This window comes from Equus asinus, chromosome 22 (assembly GCF_041296235.1).
Source record: "Equus asinus isolate D_3611 breed Donkey chromosome 22, EquAss-T2T_v2, whole genome shotgun sequence".
Classification (NCBI taxonomy): domain Eukaryota; kingdom Metazoa; phylum Chordata; class Mammalia; order Perissodactyla; family Equidae; genus Equus; species Equus asinus.
This window is the reverse complement of record NC_091811.1, coordinates 43,953,435-43,972,247: the sequence shown is the minus strand read 5'-3', so window position 1 is coordinate 43,972,247 and position 18,813 is coordinate 43,953,435. Positions and strand designations below refer to the sequence as shown.

Genomic DNA, 18,813 nt, shown 5'->3' with positions numbered 1-18,813 from the left:
GGAAAGATTGGAATCTCTGGGGAGGAAGCATATGAGTATGAGAGCAAATTTTCTCTGCTGTTGAGGAAAATTGAGATCCAGATGGAATTAGGAAAGAGAAGAGATCCTTCTCTTTCATAGGTTTAAAGGATAGCAGTAGAGATGTAGACCACATTGAGGGAAGCCAAATTTAATTAAGGCATTCCACTTTACAATGATATTTTTCGAATAAAAATATTAGTGTCATCTTCCAAAGTATGTTCCAGAAGAGTTGTGAAGGAAGGCTGGATTTAAAATTCAAAAACAGAAATAAGTAGGTTATGTGTGAATTACACCAACAAACATAATAAGATAAAATCATTGCCGAGTCCAGCAAGACTGTCTCCTTATCTACACATTAGCAAGACGCCAAAAGAAATTGCTATGTTCTGCAGTATTCTTTTTAAAACTAGAAGGCAATATGAATAAACATAATTTGTGCTAACATTTGTAACACTGTTTCTCAGTTGGTTCTCAAGAAATATTTTAATTGACTGGCAGTCAGTACACTCATATCAGACAATATTCAGTGAAATTTTTCAGCATATTGTCAGAAACCAATAGTTAATGGAAAATGTGAATAGAAAATCTGAGTGATACAATTTTGATTTTCAAAATAAAAGCATAGACATGAGTAATATTTCATAATTTCTCTCAAGTATAAGATGAAATAAGTCAAAGAAAAATGTAATTTTAAATTAGACAAAGTTCTAGGACATAATACAATTTACACTAGAGAAAAGTATCCAGGAATAAAAACCCAGTGGAGGAGTTAATATTATGAAATAATGCATCAATTTTGTTAAAGTTAATATAGGAATTAGAGGAAGTGATCTTTGCTCTGAGTTTGTAAATAAATTATTCATTTTTCCCAACAACCTCGAAAATTTGGTAGGCTGCAAAAATCTTATTTTAATAGTTTTAGCAATCCAGAAACCATCCCTCCAGAGGTCACTCAGGAAACTGAAGACTCCAAAATATTGTTCCCTCTTCACATTTCCCTCCTCCACCAATAAAACACCTTTTTTGGAGACAAATCAGTCCTTCATGATTAGTCATTGAAAAATCTGTATGGCCAAACACAAGAGAAAACCCAAAGATTAGATCATTTTATGCACTGAAATAGGTTAGTATTTAACGTGAAAGAAAAGGGGTGCTCTGATTGGCTAGTGATATTTTTAAAAAGTCATGTTTTGATAGCAAACAAAAATGACAATTGAAATGAAAGAGGAAGGAGAGAAAAGCAGTGAACAGAGTGATAAAAAGAAGCAATGGCTCTGGCATCATGGGAATCCTTGAGGTATTTAAACGCAATCCTTAAGGCTTAGTCTGAGCAGGTGTGTGGGGGTAGTGGGTGGGTGTGGGTGTGTATATTTATGTGTAGTTTTACTGAGATACAAGCATTATCTCCATCAAGGTCTACTGAAATTTTTCTTTCTCCAACGTAGTCTGAGGAGTACCAGAGATGCTGTTAGAAATGCAGACTTCTGGATCATGTTCCAGATCTACTGAACCAGAATCTGTCAGGATGGAAGTCAGGATTCCTCTTTTTTTTTTTATGACAAAGATTGGCCCTGAGCTAACATCTGTTGCCAATCTTCCTGTTTGCTTGAGGAAGATTGTCACTGAGCTAACATCTGTGCCAATCTTCCTCTACTTTATGTGGGATGCCGCCACAGCATGGCTCCATAAGCCATGCTAGGTCCATGCCCAGGATCTGAACCCGGGAACCCCAGCCCGCCAAAGCAGAGCACACGAACTTAACCATTACACCACTGGCCAGTCCCAGGATTCCTCATTTTTAGCAAACAATCAGGTAATTCTTATGAACTATAAAGTCTGAGAACCGCTGCCCTATAGTACATCAGTTGTAGAACAATTGTGTGATTATAACTGTATCTACCAATATGGAGAAAGTAGTATGGGCATCAGCTATTAAGCTGATGGTTTCCCTCTGGCATTTTCAGAAGATGGAATATTATTACAAGGGAGCATTTCTAAAATATTTTATTTGTTTACTAAAAAAAAAATGAAAGACATATATGGAGTATTGAGGACCCCTAAGTGTGCAGCAAGGTTCTAGGCACTGAAGATTCAAAAAAAAAAAAAAAAAACCAATAAGACATTTACAATCTAGTAAAGAATGGCAGACATAAATATAACTATGGATAATGAAAGGGCTATGGTAGAGGTTTGTAAGGGGTACACTGGGGACACAAACAAGGGAGGTGCCAATCTAACTGGGAGAAGTCAGGCTAGGAGAAACTTCTTGAATGGGGTGGCCCAGAGTAATCTTGAAATACAAGCAGAAGGTTGTTAGATACACAATGCAGGCAGAAGCAAAACCTTCTATCTCATTAAAGCATCAAAGAAATTTTTAAAACTAAATGTTACTTTCATTCAGAATTCTTTTTGAAGTCCATTATTAAAGAAATATTGAAGAAGGGGGGTGGGCACAAAGGGTGAAGTGGTGCACCTACAACATGACTGACAAACAATAATGTACAACTGAAATTTCACAAGATTGTAACCTACCATTAACTCAATAAAAATTTTTAAAAAAAAGAAATATTGCAGAAAACTATGATCTTGTATGCATGAAATAATTCTCCATTACTACCCATCAAGCTTAGCTTTTGCCCCATCTCAAACATGAGTAAGTTTAGGATAAATGAACAGATAAGCATATGTAAGCTGAGCAGAAGCTCCACGGCAACAATGCAGCCGAAATAATGATCAATATTCAAACGTTGGCATCAAGTCAAGGGATATTGCAAGCATTTGTGAAGGAAAATATTCTGTGATCAAATAAAAGCCTCGGGGGAAAGGCTGACTTAAATCTTAATTCCCCAATGAATCAAATAATAGGCAATAACTGCCTTTGAAAAGTATACATTTTTGGACATTTAAAAAATGACCAGTATTGTCAATATGCCTCATCATGACTCTTCCTTGAACAATAGCAGCATTAAAAGGAGACAGAAAGTAAAGAAACAAATAAGAAATTATGCACACTCACTTTATATCAGTTATTTGTTGTGACTTCTCAATAGATTTCAGCAGAGTATCAGAAAATATAGGAATTTTTATTACAAGTGTAAGCTTTTCACATGCCGAGGAGCGATTCTTTGAGAAGATTTTACTATGACTAATAAAATCCTTTAGGTCAATAGTAAAGGCAATTTTTCCTGTTCACAACTAGTCGCTTTACTACAGTAAAAATAAATAAGGAAAAAATTCTAGTCTGGCGATGTCACACATAGGAAGCATCTTATAAAAACCTTCTGTTTCAAATATCTCTAAAACTCCCAGCACTACTGGACATCTTTTTTTAGTGATTTAGTCATGTTATAAATGACTATTTTATATGCTCCTATAAAAAATACAATTGTATGCAAACAGGAGACCATATGTGTTTATGAAATAAGTGTGGTAGTGTTCTCAGCCATGGCTGAGGATGAAATCCAAACTCCAGGACATCTGTGAACTTCTATGGCTTTTAAAAAAATATGAATGTCTTAGCAGAAATCTAGCTCTCAAAGAAGCTATAAAAAAGATTAAGATGAAAATACATGGCTCAGTACATTTATTTAATTTTCTTTCCTTAATTACTCGAAAGGAGTTTTCGTAACACACTAATAGCAAAATGAAGTCATTGAGAGTATAGGCCTGCAAATTTTGCAGCAAGATTTCTTATCGAGAATTATTTGTATACACTGCTTCAAATCTAGAGTTAATTTTCTTAACATTTTTGAAATTACAAAGTCCTTTCATACCTAATATCTTTCTTTTGTTTCATCAAATCCTCAAAAAACGTTTAAAGACATCTGATTAAATCACTGCCTTACTTGAAACCATTGCTCCCAGGGTAAAATACAAAGTCTTTAACACTTAAAAGGAACTTTTTTGATCTACTGTTTTCTCCTCTTCAGTCATAGATCTTCACAGATTATACTCTACCATGTATTAGATTTCTTTCAGTTATTTAAACTAGTTGTGCTCTCCTAAATGTCCCTGGCATAGAACATTCACCTGATATGTTAACTCTCCTTGCATGAAGGCACTCATCACACAATTTGGGGCTATCTTTTTATCTATTTTCCCCACTTAGCTTAGAAGCCTCTTGAAGGCAGGGAAACGTCTGACATAATCATTACCGCTACATCTCCAGGCCCTAACGCCATGCCCACCGTACAGTGGATCTGGGTTTTCTGTGCATGCCCTCTCTCTCTTTCTCTCTTTTTCTCTCTCCCTCCCTGTTTCCCTCCATCGACAAATACAATATATAATAAATGAAGGAAAAAGGAAGTATTATTCACATTATTTCTTTCCATTTCTAGCAGAAAGACTTACTTAGTATCATGGGAGATGGGTCTTTTTTCACGTCTGGAAACTGCTCTCCTTGAACAACAAGCAACTTTGAGAGGGTCATAAAAAGAGCAAATGAGAGAGAAGAGGCACCTGCCTAACTAGCCTAACCACCTAAATCAAACCTAGAAAACAATCAGATGACAGACAACACTGCAAACTTACTTTCATACCTACTTTCCCCACTTTAGAAAATGAAGCCACTTGGTTACTGGAGTTGAATAGATTTCCCAAGTATATATATATCTACTAAGTGCCAGAATATAGATTTAAATCAATGTCTATTGAACTGTTAGTATTATACTCTTTCCTGCAGGAGCAAACATAGTCATATATGATATTGAAAGTTTATGACACTAAAATAACTAACAATGAAAGCAGGGATGTTTTTTAGCACTTGAATTTTATGAAAACAACTTAGGATCCATTTTAACTGAAATGTTTTACAGTTCCAATAATAATTGAAATATTTTTATAATAAAATAAAACAATTTGCAGGAAAATACGAAATTTTATGTTTTATGATGTCATCAGTGCACAATTATACTTCATTTATATTATTTCTTTAGTAATAGTTTGATTTGGAAAGACAAAATCCTCCAAAAATATTTGAAAGATTGATAATACTCAGTACTGGGGAGGATATGAGAAAAGAAACACTCTTACTCATGTTACTAGGATTATAAATTACTGCAATCTCTTTGAAGGACAATTGTGAAAGAGCCTGTAAAAGATGTACCCCTTTGCTAGCAATTTCACTCTAGAAATCTATCTTAGAGAAATATTTCCAGGAATGTATTAAGGTACATTGGAATAATATTCTTCTGACATTCTTTTTAAAAAAACATTGAAAATAACCCAAAGATCCAATGATGAGACATAAATTATGTTCCACACAAAGGGAAACTATGCAAATTCTAAAAAAGAATGTGTTAGCTCTATCATGTATGGAAGTAAAAGTTGACCAGGATAAAAAGAAAGTGACAGAACATTACATATAATGTGATGTAATTCTGATAGTAGTAATACTATAATATTTCAAACTATATTCTATGCATAAAAAATATACACAAAATGTCAATAGTCACCTCTGTGGGTGGATTTAAATAGATGAAAAAAGAGTCATCATTAAAAATTGTATAGCTATTGGGGCTGGCCCCGTGGCCGAGCGGTTAAGTTCGCACGCTCCCGCTGCAGGTGGCCCAGTGTTTCGTTGGTTTGAATCCTGGGCGCGGACATGACACTGCTCATCAAACCACACTGAGGCAGCGTCCCACATGCCACAACTAGAAGGACCCACAACAAAGAATATACAACTACGTACCGGGGGGCTTTGGGGAGAAAAAGGAAAAAATTTAAAAAAAAATTGTATAGCTATTAAAAGACAGTAGGAGATTATTTTGAAAAACTGTGTCCAATAAATTTGAAAATTTAGATGGACAAATTCCTAGCAAAATACAGTTTACCAAAAAACATTAAGTAATAATTAGGAAATATAAGTAGACTCATAACTCAGAAAGCAATTGAATTTTTAATTTAAAATTGTGCCATAAAAAAATTCTAGGGCCAAATGGCTTCACCAGTAGATTATAAAAAATATTTAAGAGACAAATCAACATGTATCATCCAGAGACTCTTACCAAAATAAAAAGAGGAAATATATTCCAATTCCTTTCATGAGTCCACACCAACTTAAACTTGACACCAAAATGTGAGCAATAATATTACAAAAAGTGAAGAACATAGCTTAAAAATCCTAAATAAATGTTATCAACCCTAATCCAGTGTACACATAATTAGGAAAAAATACATGATGAGCAAGTTAAATTTATTCCAGGAATTCTGGCTTAATATTTGAAAATCAATCAATATGATTCATTGCATTAACCTAATATAAGAGAAAAATCATATGGTCATCTGAATAAACTTAAAATTATTAAAAAAGTTTTAAATCTTAACAAATAGATATAGGAGGGAACTTCCTTAATCTGATAAAGGTTATCTATGAAAACATCTAATACTTAAGGGTGAAGTTTTGAGAAATATTCTTATGAGATCAAGAATGAGACAAAGATGCCAATTATTACCCCTTCTCCCCAACATTGTGCTAAAGATGTTAGCCAGCACAATAAGGCAAGATTTTAATAAGTTATAAAGAACGAATAAAAAGAAATAAACTCATTATTCTCAAATGATACAATTAATATCTATAAAATTAAAAAGAATCAACAGAGAAATTATTAATATTGATAAGTGAGTTTTACAAGTTTACAAAAGGTCAACACAAAATCAATTATATTTCTTTTTACTTTCAACAAAGTGTTAGAAACTGAAATTTAGAAATTATATTGCTTATAAGAGCATAAAAAAATCAAATATTTAAGAGTAAATCTAACAAAAGATGTGCAAGGTTTTCATACTGAAAACTTTAAATATCATTTAGAGAAATTTTAAAAGATCTAAAGAAAGTGATACATAGGCCATGATCATAAATTGAAAGTTTCAATTTTTAAACATGTCAATTGTGCTCAAATAGATTTGTAGATTGAATGGCATCCTAATAAAATTCCAAGAAAAATTTTTTGGAAATTATCAAGCTGACTTTGAAATTTATATAGCAAGGCGAAGAGTCAATAATAGTCAAGACAAACTTAAAGAATAACCAAGCTGGAGAGACTGCTTTAGCAAATATTAAGCCATATTTTAATCTACAGTAATTAAGACTGTGTGTATGGGCACAATGATAGACAAATAAACCTGTGAAACAGAATAGAAAGTCCAAAACCAGGCCTGCCCATACATAATTCTTACTTATGACAAAGATAACATTGCTAAACAGTGGGGAAAGGATACTCTTTTCAATAAATGTCTCTGGATCAATTTTAAATCCATATAAGTAAGAAAACAAAACTCAAATCACACACAAAAATCAATCCCAGATAAAATGTAAAACAATATAGTATCTGGAACACAATACAGAAAAATATCTCCATGACTTGGAATAAGGAAAGATTTATTAAACAAGACAAAAAATACTAACTATGGACTATATTCAAGCTGAGAATATCTGTTGACAAAAGATAACATTAAGAGGGTAGTAAGGCAAATCATAGAGTGGGAGAAGATATTTGCAAATATTTTCTAAGGGTTCAAATTCAGAACACGTAAGGAAACTCCTGTGAATCAATAAGGAAAAGACAGACAACTTAACAGTATAATGGACAAAACTTTTGAATGGCACTTCAAAATAGCCTATTCAAATGGCCAAAACATGGCCATTATTAATTATTCTTATTAATGAAGGAATTTCTTCTTATTAACAAAGGAATTACAAATTAAAACCATTATTAGATATCAATCTCCATACATTCCCACCCAGTAAAAGAGTTTAAGTTAAAAAAATATTAATACCAAGTGTTGACAAAGTTAAGGAGCAACTTGAAATCTCACACACCATAGGCTGGATTGGAAATTGGCTCAAACACTTGGGAAAAAGTAGCAATTTCTAGTCAGCGTTAGCCTATGACTCAGCAATTTTAATCTTAGGTCTAGCTTAACAAAAATGCATATACACACATGTGCCACAAAAGACATGTACAAGAATGAGTGTTCATAGGAGAACTACTGGTAATAACACGAAACTGGAAAGAACCCAGAGGTCCAACAAGTAGAACAGATACGTACGTTTTGGAGTATTCATAGAATGGATTTCCATAGAGAAACACAAATGAATTATTGTTACATGCAAAAATATGGATATATCTCACCAAAAAGGTTGAGCAAAAGAAAGGTGATGCAAACAAATGCATACTGTATGATTCTCTTTATGTACATTTCAAAACCAGGCAAAACTATTCTATGGTCTTGAAGTCAGAATAGTGATTACCTTTGGGGAAGCGCAAGGTGGTAGCCACTGGGAGGGGATGGAAGAGGGGTTTTTGGGGGTGCTGATAAGGTTCTTTATCCTGAACTGAGTGTTGATTTCATGGGTATAAATACCTTGTTATAGCTCATTGATCTGACCTTTTTCTGTTCACTTTTCTGTTATTCTTTAATTAAAAACTTTTTAAAAAAGTAATACAACACTTTACTGAAAGTAAATGTCTTAGTTTCATCACCATTCAACTTATGCATAAATCAAAACATGAAAATAACTTTTTGGGAAAAACTGGGTCAATTTTCTAGTACCAAAAGAGTTGTTATAATCTCTAAAATATATAGGCAAACCAAAGAAAAATACAGTAAATCAATCCATCAGGTATTTTAAAAGATTTTTAACTAAAATATATTTCATTTAATATATGCAATAGGAATTTTTATCTGGTATAAAATTTTGTTATACAAATTGAGTCTCAAACTGGAATATTATAAATATTGTTTATAATATCTTAGCAGGCAATCTTCCCTGTTACAGACAGCAAATCTGTGCTTTCAGTAACCATGACAATTAAATACTATCAGATTAGATGTCTTAGCATAGAATTACTGTTTATGATTTGTGATGTCAGGAAGTAAAATCAGGGCAGAGAGGCGTAAAAACTTCTGATGCTTGGTTCAAAGTTAAAATAATGAATTTTTAAATAGCACATTGTTATTGCTTAATCTATGTTTGGGAAAGTGCCCCATGTAAATTACTGTAGAGGAAGACCATTTTCTTTATGAGAGATTCACAAATAAAACAAATGGTCTAGGGATAGATACTAGTCACTAAAATGGAGACAATTTTCTTGAGGGGGCAAGGAAGATTGGCCCTGAGCCAACAGCTGTTGCCAGTCTTCCTCTTTTTGCTTGAGGAATATTCTCCCTGAGCTAACATCTGTCCCAGTCTTCCTCTACTTTGTTTGTAGGATGCCTCCACAGCATGATTTGATGAGCTGTGTGTAGGTCCATGCCTGGGATCTGAACCCATGAACCCCAGGCTGCCAAAGTGGAGTGCCTGAACTTAACCACTACACCACTGGGCTGGCCCCTAAAATGGAGACAATTTAAATTGTGACTAGCAAAATACTAAAACCAAATATCATGGAGAGGCAGAATAATACAGTGATTAATAATATAGGCTTAGGAGTTAGATAACCTGCTTGTGAACTTCCAGTTGCTCTGATCATTAGTTTTTTAATATCCCTAATTTTTCTCATCTGTAAAATGGTAAAAATAATAAATAAAATCCACTTTACTGGGTTTGGTTATGAGATATCACATGCAACACGTTCAAAACAATGCCCAGCACAGAGTGAACACTCAATAAATGGTTGTTGTTAGTAATTGAAGTGTGTTTATAGAGAAGACATTGTCTGCACAAGAAAAATCAGTCTTATATCTTAGTGTTTTTAATTCTCAAACTAGCCTAGATCAGTGCTCTAGGTAAGTAACCATCTATTTTTCATAAATTTCTTTTTCAACACCTGTACTGTTTCTTAAAAACATATTTCACTCATTTGATTCTCCAAGATTGTATAGACTGTATACTAAGCTAAATTGAAAAGTTGAATATTGTCTACTTAAGAATATATAGTAAAGTATTTTAATAATTCTAGGGAAAAAAAGAGAAGGGAAGGGACATTTTACTTGTGGTCAAAAATAAAAAGAAATATCCTCTAAAGTAAAACAAAGTACAAGTGTAATATGAGTGTGTGTAACTATGTGTGTGTGTGTGTGTGTATATATATATATATATAGGCTAAATAATCAATCAATTAAATAAACACAAGAATTTAAAATATGGGGCTGGCTCCATGGCCAAGTGGTTAAGTTTGCACGCTCCCCTGCGGTGGCCCAGGGTTCGGATCCTGGGCATGGACATGGCACCGCTCATCAGGCCATGTTGAGGCAGCATCCCACATCCCACAACTAGAAGGACCTGCAACTAAGATATACAACTATGTACGGGGGGGGGGGGGGGGGGGGGGGGTTTGGGAAATAAAGCAGAAAAAAAAAAGATTGGATTGGCAACAGCTGTTAGCCCAGGTGCCAATGTTTAAAAAAAAAAAATTTAAAAAAAAGAATTTAAAATATGTTTAAAACAAAAATTGCTGTCAGTTGGTTTCTTCTCAGATTATTAAAAACCAAAGCAAAAATATATAGGTATTAGTGCAGTGAATTTTTACTAGATTGTTCAGGATTCTCAGTGGGTTATTAATATTAAGACAAATGTCCTTGATGCCCCATGACTGAGTGGTTAAGTTTGTGTGCTCTGCTTAGGCGGCCCACCCAGGGTTTCACCAGTTCGAATCCTGGGCGCAGACCTAGCACTGCTCATCAGGCTATGCTGAGGCAGCATCCCACACAGCACAACCAGAAGGACCTACAACTAGAATATACAACTTTGTACTGGGGGGCTTTGGGCAGAAGAAGAAGGAAAACAAACAGAAAAAAAGAAGATTGGCAACAGATGTTAGCTCAGCTGCCAATCTTTAAAAAAAAAAGGCAGTCTCAAAGACCAGTGTCCTTGACTTGGACAGAAGGGTGGTCAGCATCCCTCAGTGTGATGTTTTGGCTAACATTTTGGCAAACATGCAACTATGAGTAAGATTACCTTACTTCTTGTCCAGATTTGCCGCTAATATGATCTTAGACAAATGACTTACTTCTCTGATCTTGTTTCTTTATCTGTAAGTGTGGATAATCACGCCTTTCCATCTAACTTTCGGAATTGTTGCAAAGGATCAAAAAAGGTTATCCACGTAACCATGCTTTGTAAACTTCTGAAGATGACACCAATGGAAGACCTTTTATTGAATGAAGAAAAGGGGGATTAATTTTGCCAATATTTAGTTTCAACACAGCTAAATTTATATGTCTACATTATCCATGTAACTATACACTTCTTCCTCCTTCCAAAATGTAGAATTATTTACAAGAGAGTTACCTACTGATTTAGCATTTTGGAATTATTCAATGTCCTAGGCATGGTATTCATTACCAAATTGCTTTTAAAGGGCTCTCTTTCATCTATCTCGTATAAATCACAAAACCAGGAAGTCAATTCTTGAAAAATTGTGAAGATTGACATAGCTTCTAGTTTCTATATGTTGGTTTCCAAGGTAGAGATATAAATCCTTAATTTGTTGAAATCTTAAAAATGAGTTAGTCTTAACCTGCTTTTATTCATTTCTTCAGAAAATATTTATTATCAACTACATGTCAAGGCTGAACACAAAAAGGAATAAGGCATGGTCTCTATCCTCAAGGGCTTACAGCGGGAGTAACAGACAAGCAATCAGTTACAACACAGGGTAGTAAGTGCTATTGTTGGGGTATCCACATTTTCTTATGCAAGCACTGAGTAAGGGCTCCAATCTCAGCCTGGAAGTTCAGGAAAGTCCTCCTAGAGAAGGTGGCAGCTGACCTGAGCCTTGAAGAGTTTAGGCAGATCAGTTACAGGGCAGACAAGGAAACAGGTCATTTCTGGAAGAGAAGAGAATACGGAAGGGGACTGGAGTTTGGGGAAAGAGAGGAAAAACATGACGTATTGGGGAAATGCAAACAGTTCTGTGTGATTGGCATTGTGGGAGATTGGAGATGGAAGAGACCAGAATAATAAGAAAAGGAATTTAGACAAGTAAATAGGGACCATTTAACAAAGGACTTTAGGTGCAATGCAAAGGACTCAGGGCATTATTATGGAAAAAAAGGGGGCGGGGCTCTATCAAAAGATTTTCAGCAGAGGAGTCACGTGATGAGACTGGTTTTAGAAAGATAACTTTGGTTATATTGTGAACAATGTGCTTGAGAAAAAGACTACAAGAGAGCAGGACTGAAGTAGGGACTCTGAACTCTGAATATCCTCATTTTCTACACAAGAAACAAAGACTTAAAGAGATTAAGTAATTTGCCCCAAATCACACAGTGTGTAACTGGCGGAGCTGGGTTTCATGCAAAATTCTGCGTAACTCTAACCCACGTACTCTTAAGGACCAGGGCAACTGCCTCTCATAGAAGAAACCAATGTGGTCAACTCTAAGCCTTTAGAGAGTAGTAACAAATAAAACAGTACAGGAAAAGCGATGAAACAGTCAGGTCTACATCATCAAAATCAAGAACAGGGGTGAGCAATTATTCAGTGAATTAAGGACCATCTGGATAATCCTGGCAAAAGCAGATTTAGCGCCTGAGTCATTCAGATAATTGTGCAAACAATGTGCCCTGCTCTGGCTGAGTAACCTGGTCATTAATATCTTCCACAGTACGTTTTGCCCTGTGGCACTTTTGAAATGGACAGTAGTAGCTCAGAAAGAATTAAAGTCCCATTCACTTCATGGGAAAGCCACATAAATAATAACGGGATCTTAATAGACTGAGAGGGTATTTTATATGTCCCCAGGAGCCATTTCACACAGTGATAGATACATGATATACATAAGTCAAATACCGCTTCAAAGAAGGCAAGAAGTTCTGCAGTCGCACCTCAAATGTGTGTTTTTATATTCAATTCTTTGTCAGATAGGAGAGAGTTTCCTGAGCATTACAGTAATGAGAAATACTACTGCCAATAGATTTATAGGTTAAGCTACAGGAAAGTTACAAGTTTCTGTATGTCCAAAAACTTAAAAAATAAACAGCAAAAAAACAAAGTGAGGAAAATTTCCAGTATTCAATAGATTTTTTTTATTAAATATGAAGAAAATATGAGCACCTCAATAGAGTCAAATAAAATACACAAATTAAGAAATACAAAGAGCCAATGAACATGAAAATATTTCTCAAACTCATCCAAAATCATAGAAACACAGCTTAAAAGAATAACTAGTTATACAACTTCTAATAGCAACATAGTCACAATTTTTTTATACACAATACTAAGCATTAATGAGAATTTTCCAAATTGGTTTATACCGAGTATCAACTTGTGTATAAACTTTTTGCTGGGGCAATTTGGCAATAAGCATTAGGAGTCTGGAAATATTTATATGTTTGACCTGGTAACATCTAAGAAGTTATTGTAAGGAAATGGACAGAAATGCAAAGATTAATGTTTATTTATGTTCATTTCCATAAGCATAAAAAAACCAGAAACAATCTAAAGGCTCTAGATAAAAGAATATTTGACAGCCATAAAAAATGATTAGTAAGAATATTAAATGAAATAAATGAATGTGTATGGTATTTTAAGTGGGAAAAAAGCTAAATACAAAAATGAATATTCACTCTAATTCCAAATCTGTCAATTTAAAACACCTATGTATATTCATAGAAATGAAACTGGAAGGTTGAGAGTAGATCTCTCTGCATGGTGGAATTTTCTTTTACTTTCAATTTTTTCTGAGTTTTCCTGTATTTCCTTATAATTATAAAAATGTAATCTTAAAAGTAATGTTAAATGGGTATGTTTTGAATGTAATTTTACACAATAGGTCATTCATATACCATAACGAAGTAACGCCCTATCCTCTTCCTGCTATATTTTCAAGGCCACACAACTGGTAAGTCCTATTCTCATGATTTGAACCCAAGTGTTCTTGCTCCAAAGTCAGTGCTCTTTAAGATATGAAGCAAAGCACAGCAGAAGTTTCAAAGCAGAGTAGAACCAATCATGAAAATTAAAAATACATTATACCACTAAAAATATGTGGCATCTTAGATTGAAGCAGAGAGACTTAAGCACTGGGGGATTTTATTAATTGCCTACTGCACCAATCCAGGTGTACAATGACAGATGAAACTGGTATTGGGGTAAACAGAGAAAGATATAAATTAGAGTTGAGAACAAAAATGAATAAGTTACTGAATAGATGGTAGGTATTTGGAGGTAGAGGAAAGGAAGTCTAAAAAAACCCTAATCACAAACCAGAAAGCCTGGAAAATTGTAGTATCCTTTGCTAAAAGCCAGTTTAAGGATGACAACTATTGATGGAGAAAAAACGAAAAAACACAGTTTTCACTATATAAATTATCATTACTGTAAACAGTACTTCTACTCCTAATAGCTATTATTTATGAGTAATTACTATGGGCCAGCCCTATTTTAAATGTGTTACATGAATTGTCTCACTTAATACTCAAAGGAAAAATCTCACAAAAACTCTGAGGTAAGCACAATTAGAACCCCCAATTGACATACTGATGTTCACTTATCTGTGTAATAATATATAAATACTTATACATGTATGCTTCCTTCCAAAGCTTGTGCTCTTAGCCACTAGGAGAGTATTTTGGAATGGCTAATTGAGAAGAGATTAGGAATGGAAATCCAGAAGGAGAATTTTTATTTCCAATAAAATAAATTGTCATCAATTTGGGGGATTCCTTTGAAAGCTAGAGACAGGAAAAGGAGGTAAGAGGACACAAAGAATGGAGGGTTAGAAAAAGCAAGAGAAAAATTATGACAGATCATTATGGTATCAAGAAGTAAAATTTCAAGGAAGAAATGGACAATATGGAAAATGGCAGATCAGAAGGGAAAAAAATACACAATACACCAATTAGAAAAACAAACATTGGACTCGAAGAAGAAGAGCTTACAGATGACAGAGAGGACAGGTTCTGTGATATGACACAGGCCATGGCCAATTTACGTGTAGAAATGGGCAGAAATGGAAATGGATGGACATTGTTGATTTCTTCTTTCATAAGGCAATTACCCAGCATGTTTTGCCAATTAATAGGGAAATGTGAATTGTCTATCCTTCAACTTGGTCTCTAGTTAGTCTCAAGGGACACAAGTTATGAGAGAATATGTAGAAAAACTTGTACATAGTCACAACCCCTATTGGAAAATTGAATCATTCTGTGGAAGGATACGTGGAGGGATACCTCATGTCATCCATCACTCCTCATGGAGAGAATAATCGAGCCAAAAGAAGTTTCCAAAAGTAGTTCCCAACACATAGCTGTCTATCAATAAATAGATTATCCCCAAGTCATTGTTGCATCCATCCATTTGATGATGCTTCCTCAATAAGAATCTTTGAGCCTACTTAGGACAACTGTGTTCAGAAGTGGAGTACACAAAAATGCAGGTCATAGTCTTTTTATGCAAAGTATTTCCTGTCTAATTAGAAAACAAATCAGACACAAATAAGGGTTAAGCAACAAAATAAGACTGTCTGAATAACTGAATAACCTGGGCCTATATAGTTACTGGTATCAATATTGACCAAATTTTCCTACTAGGACCAAAAATCGTGGGAAGCTGAAGTATTCCATTTCAGGGAAAACTGCTATGTAATATAATTCACAGTAGGTTGATGGAATATTAGGGTTGAAATAGCGCATTTTTGGAAAACTTTAAGCAAATTACTTGTGTCCTCTAAATCTTAGTTTTCTCATCTAGGAAAACGGAAAAGTGATCATTAGGATTAAATAATTCCAGGCACTGGGAAAAAGAAATGCACATACATCTATAAAAGAAAGTCCACTAGTACCAATAGATATGATATGAAACAGCGGCACAAGTTTAAATATCAGGTCCACAAGTAAAATTTGTACGAGGAAATATATCAAAACTACCCCTCAAGGTTCTAAGGGCCCCTTAGTTCTACATCCTGTAAAGTGGGTGGATCCTTTTCTTCCAGACCCCCACATGCTGCTAGCTAATTTACCATCCAAATAAAACAAGCAACTCAGGTACAGGCACAAGCAAACTATTATGCTCTGATGAGTTTAATAAAATAACCCAGATATAATGTGCATTTATTTGATATGTGTGTTAGATTTCAGGCTGGTAAGGTTCATATGTACACTGTGAAGCAGTGAAATGCAGGGAAATGGATGAAGATCCAACAACATTCTAAGAATGTAATCAAAAGATATTTGGAAATGCTGATCTCCATGGGCATTACAGAAACATTATTTCATGCAAGGGATTCCTCAGTCTGAGTTCATCTTCTCCTGCTGTTCACCCAATGGAGAATTTGATTCCCTTTTGTCCCTCCCACTCAGTGCTTGCAGAATGCTTCAGAAGGCCAAGGCAGCCCGCTCAGAGCAGGCAAACAGGGCTGGGTGTGCAGGAGCTATATATAGCGCCACCTTGGAGATGTGCACACACAAGCACACGTACGAATGCCCATGCTGGATTTGGCATGAATAAATGAGAAAAGGTTGCACTTCTCCCCTCGCCCTCTTTCCCATCACCCCAATTTTTCAGCCATTTTCAAAGCAGGGTGCCATCAGTCCCCGAGAGAGATGCAATTTCTCTGCAATTCTTCTGCCTACTGCTTCCAGCAGTCCGACTCCAGCAGGAACCGGCACTGGGCCAACACCTACTACCCAGATGCGGTCACCCAGGGAGGCTGCTTTGCAGCCTCTGGGAGTCCATCGGGACACAATTGCTTGACTTTCTGGGAACCCCCGAGGATAAACCCACCTTTTAGAAACTAGGCGAGAAGGTGGTTTCCAATAGCCAACGCCAGGTTAGGGGGGAAGAAGCGAAGCCCTCGCTGTCTGTCCCCTACTCAGTCTGCCGCAGACAGGCGAGAAGGGCCCGCGTCTTCTCAATAGAGACGTAATTAATTGGAAAAGGCCCTTCCACCGAGTTGCAGGATTTTTCCCCCAGCCCCCACTCCCTAAGGGAGCCAGTTCTTAACCGAGCGGCCAGGGGACAAACAAGTGCCTTCTTTCCCTGAGCGCAATCATTCCCAGTTTTTTCAGGGATGCGCTAGAGTCTAGACGCCAGGTAGGAGAGAGAAAATGAGGAGGTGCGGACAGGCGTGGGGAGGAGGAGCCCTTCCCGATTTAGGAAGACCTGAGGGTTCCCGGTTGCTGACATGTCTGCTCCCCCAGACCCTCCCTGCCGGCTCGACACGGCATCCCTTGGGCAAGTCACCGGCGGTGGCGGCGGAAGCCTCTGGGAGGAAAGTTGACGAGATACACAGGGGCTCGGTCCCCACTCCTAGGGCACTGCCGCCCTGCCCGCCTGCCACCCCGGGCTCCCGCATCCCTCACCCCTCTTTCCGAGCACCCAGACAACCTCCACCTCAGTCCTTCCTTCCGTACCTCACAACGAGAGCTGCGGCGACCACCAGAGGTTTGGGGGTGACGAGGGCGGGGCGGGGCTGGGGGAAGGGGAAGGGAGGCAACAGTAGCCTGAAAATACGCATTCTTTATTCTATCGGCCAAGAAGGAAAAGTCCTGCCTCCTACCTGTTCCCTGCTCCTGATCGCCTCGGCGCGGCACAGCTGGACCATAACCTACAGGTTTCCCACTTCCGCTGCAAACACCTGGGAGCGCATCTCCCCACCCGGCGCCCCTCCTCGCCCCAGCCGAGCCCACCCTAGCTACTTGACAGCAAAAGCCCGGCCTTTTAGAGCGGTTATTGGAGCGCGGGGAGAGCTGGGCGGAGGCCGGAGAGAAACCTGCGTCTTTGATTGGACAGGCGGGGTGCCACTCTCACCCCAGGATCTCGGCTTGCTGCGGACTGGGGTAGCTGCTAAACCCAACTGCAAAGGGTCTGTGCATTCCCTGGAACCAAATCCTGCTGCTACTGGATCAAGGACCCCTAAGAGAAGGGAAACTGGTTTGATGACTTGTCATCTGAGACCCCAAGAGGGAGGGAGGGGCCAGGCATAACCAGACACCCAGCACTTTCCAGAGCTTCCCTGAAGGGACCATCTGCTCTGGGAGATTTGACAGGCGAAAATATCAAGAGCAGTTCCTCTGTAGAGAAGCACGCCCTTCGTTAAGAATGGAGCAGAATGGAAAATGCATATACTTACGTGAAAAAAAAAAATCACAGGGAAAAAAATGTGAGGGTTTTATTTGTTTCAAATTCCCATTTTTGTTCAACTGTAACATGGCAGTTTTCCCTGTGGGGAAAAGGTTGAAATGCTTATTCTGTAGTGCAGAGAGACGGCAAAATATCCCCTCGTTGAAACAGCCTTTTAAAAGGGGAAGCGTTGCAATAATAACCTCTCAAGAAAGAGTAAAGGAAGGAAATAAGACCAACCTTCATAAGAGACTAGCTTTGGGCAGTTCATCTGGTGGCAGGAGTCTTAAAATAATCACCACCATACTAACCGATAATCAATCTGTTCCCTTTCTACTGATATTAATACATCATTCCTATCGTGCTCAACCCCCAAGGCTGCAGAGGATGTATAAGTCAACTCAAACCTAGGTGATCCCAAGCCTGCATTTTAGGTGAAGGAGGATGAGGGTAAAACAACTTTATGCCCATCTTCCATCTCTGCCATTTGTCCGGGTGGTGTTAGGAATCTGTGGAATTCAAGGGATTTCTTAAATGGGGGGAAATGATAGAAAGATCACAAGTAACAGGGGGTAAGGAGGTGTCTTATTTCAGTGCCATATAAGGAGACAATCTCCTCCCTCTCAGACTGCCTCCTTTCTGCAAATAGCCAAGTTCTTCATCCCCTAAATTAAGTAACCATCTCAACTAGTGCTGAGCATGACACAGCTCCCACTCTCAAAGAGCTTATGGTAGACGTGGGTCACTGGACAACTGTTAGAGAAGATGACGTTATTAAATGCTAG

At 37.0% G+C, this 18,813-nt stretch overlaps 1 protein-coding gene across 21 annotated transcripts in view; it reads right to left on the bottom strand.

Moving 5' to 3' along the window:
• CNTN1 (contactin 1) overlaps nucleotides 1-17,766 on the bottom strand; it is a 342,078-nt gene extending 324,312 nt beyond the window's left edge. For 4 of the 21 annotated variants that reach the window (XM_070493916.1, XM_070493913.1, XM_070493923.1 and 1 more), the window contains exon 1: nucleotides 17,466-17,612. The gene's annotated coding sequence lies outside the window, so the exon portion shown is untranslated. Of the gene's footprint in view, nucleotides 1-17,465 lie in introns of all 21 variants that reach the window. The other 17 variants (XM_044756130.2, XM_044756132.2, XM_044756135.2 and 14 more) reach the window with 11 other exon arrangements.
• Nucleotides 17,767-18,813: the final 1,047 nt, after the last annotated feature.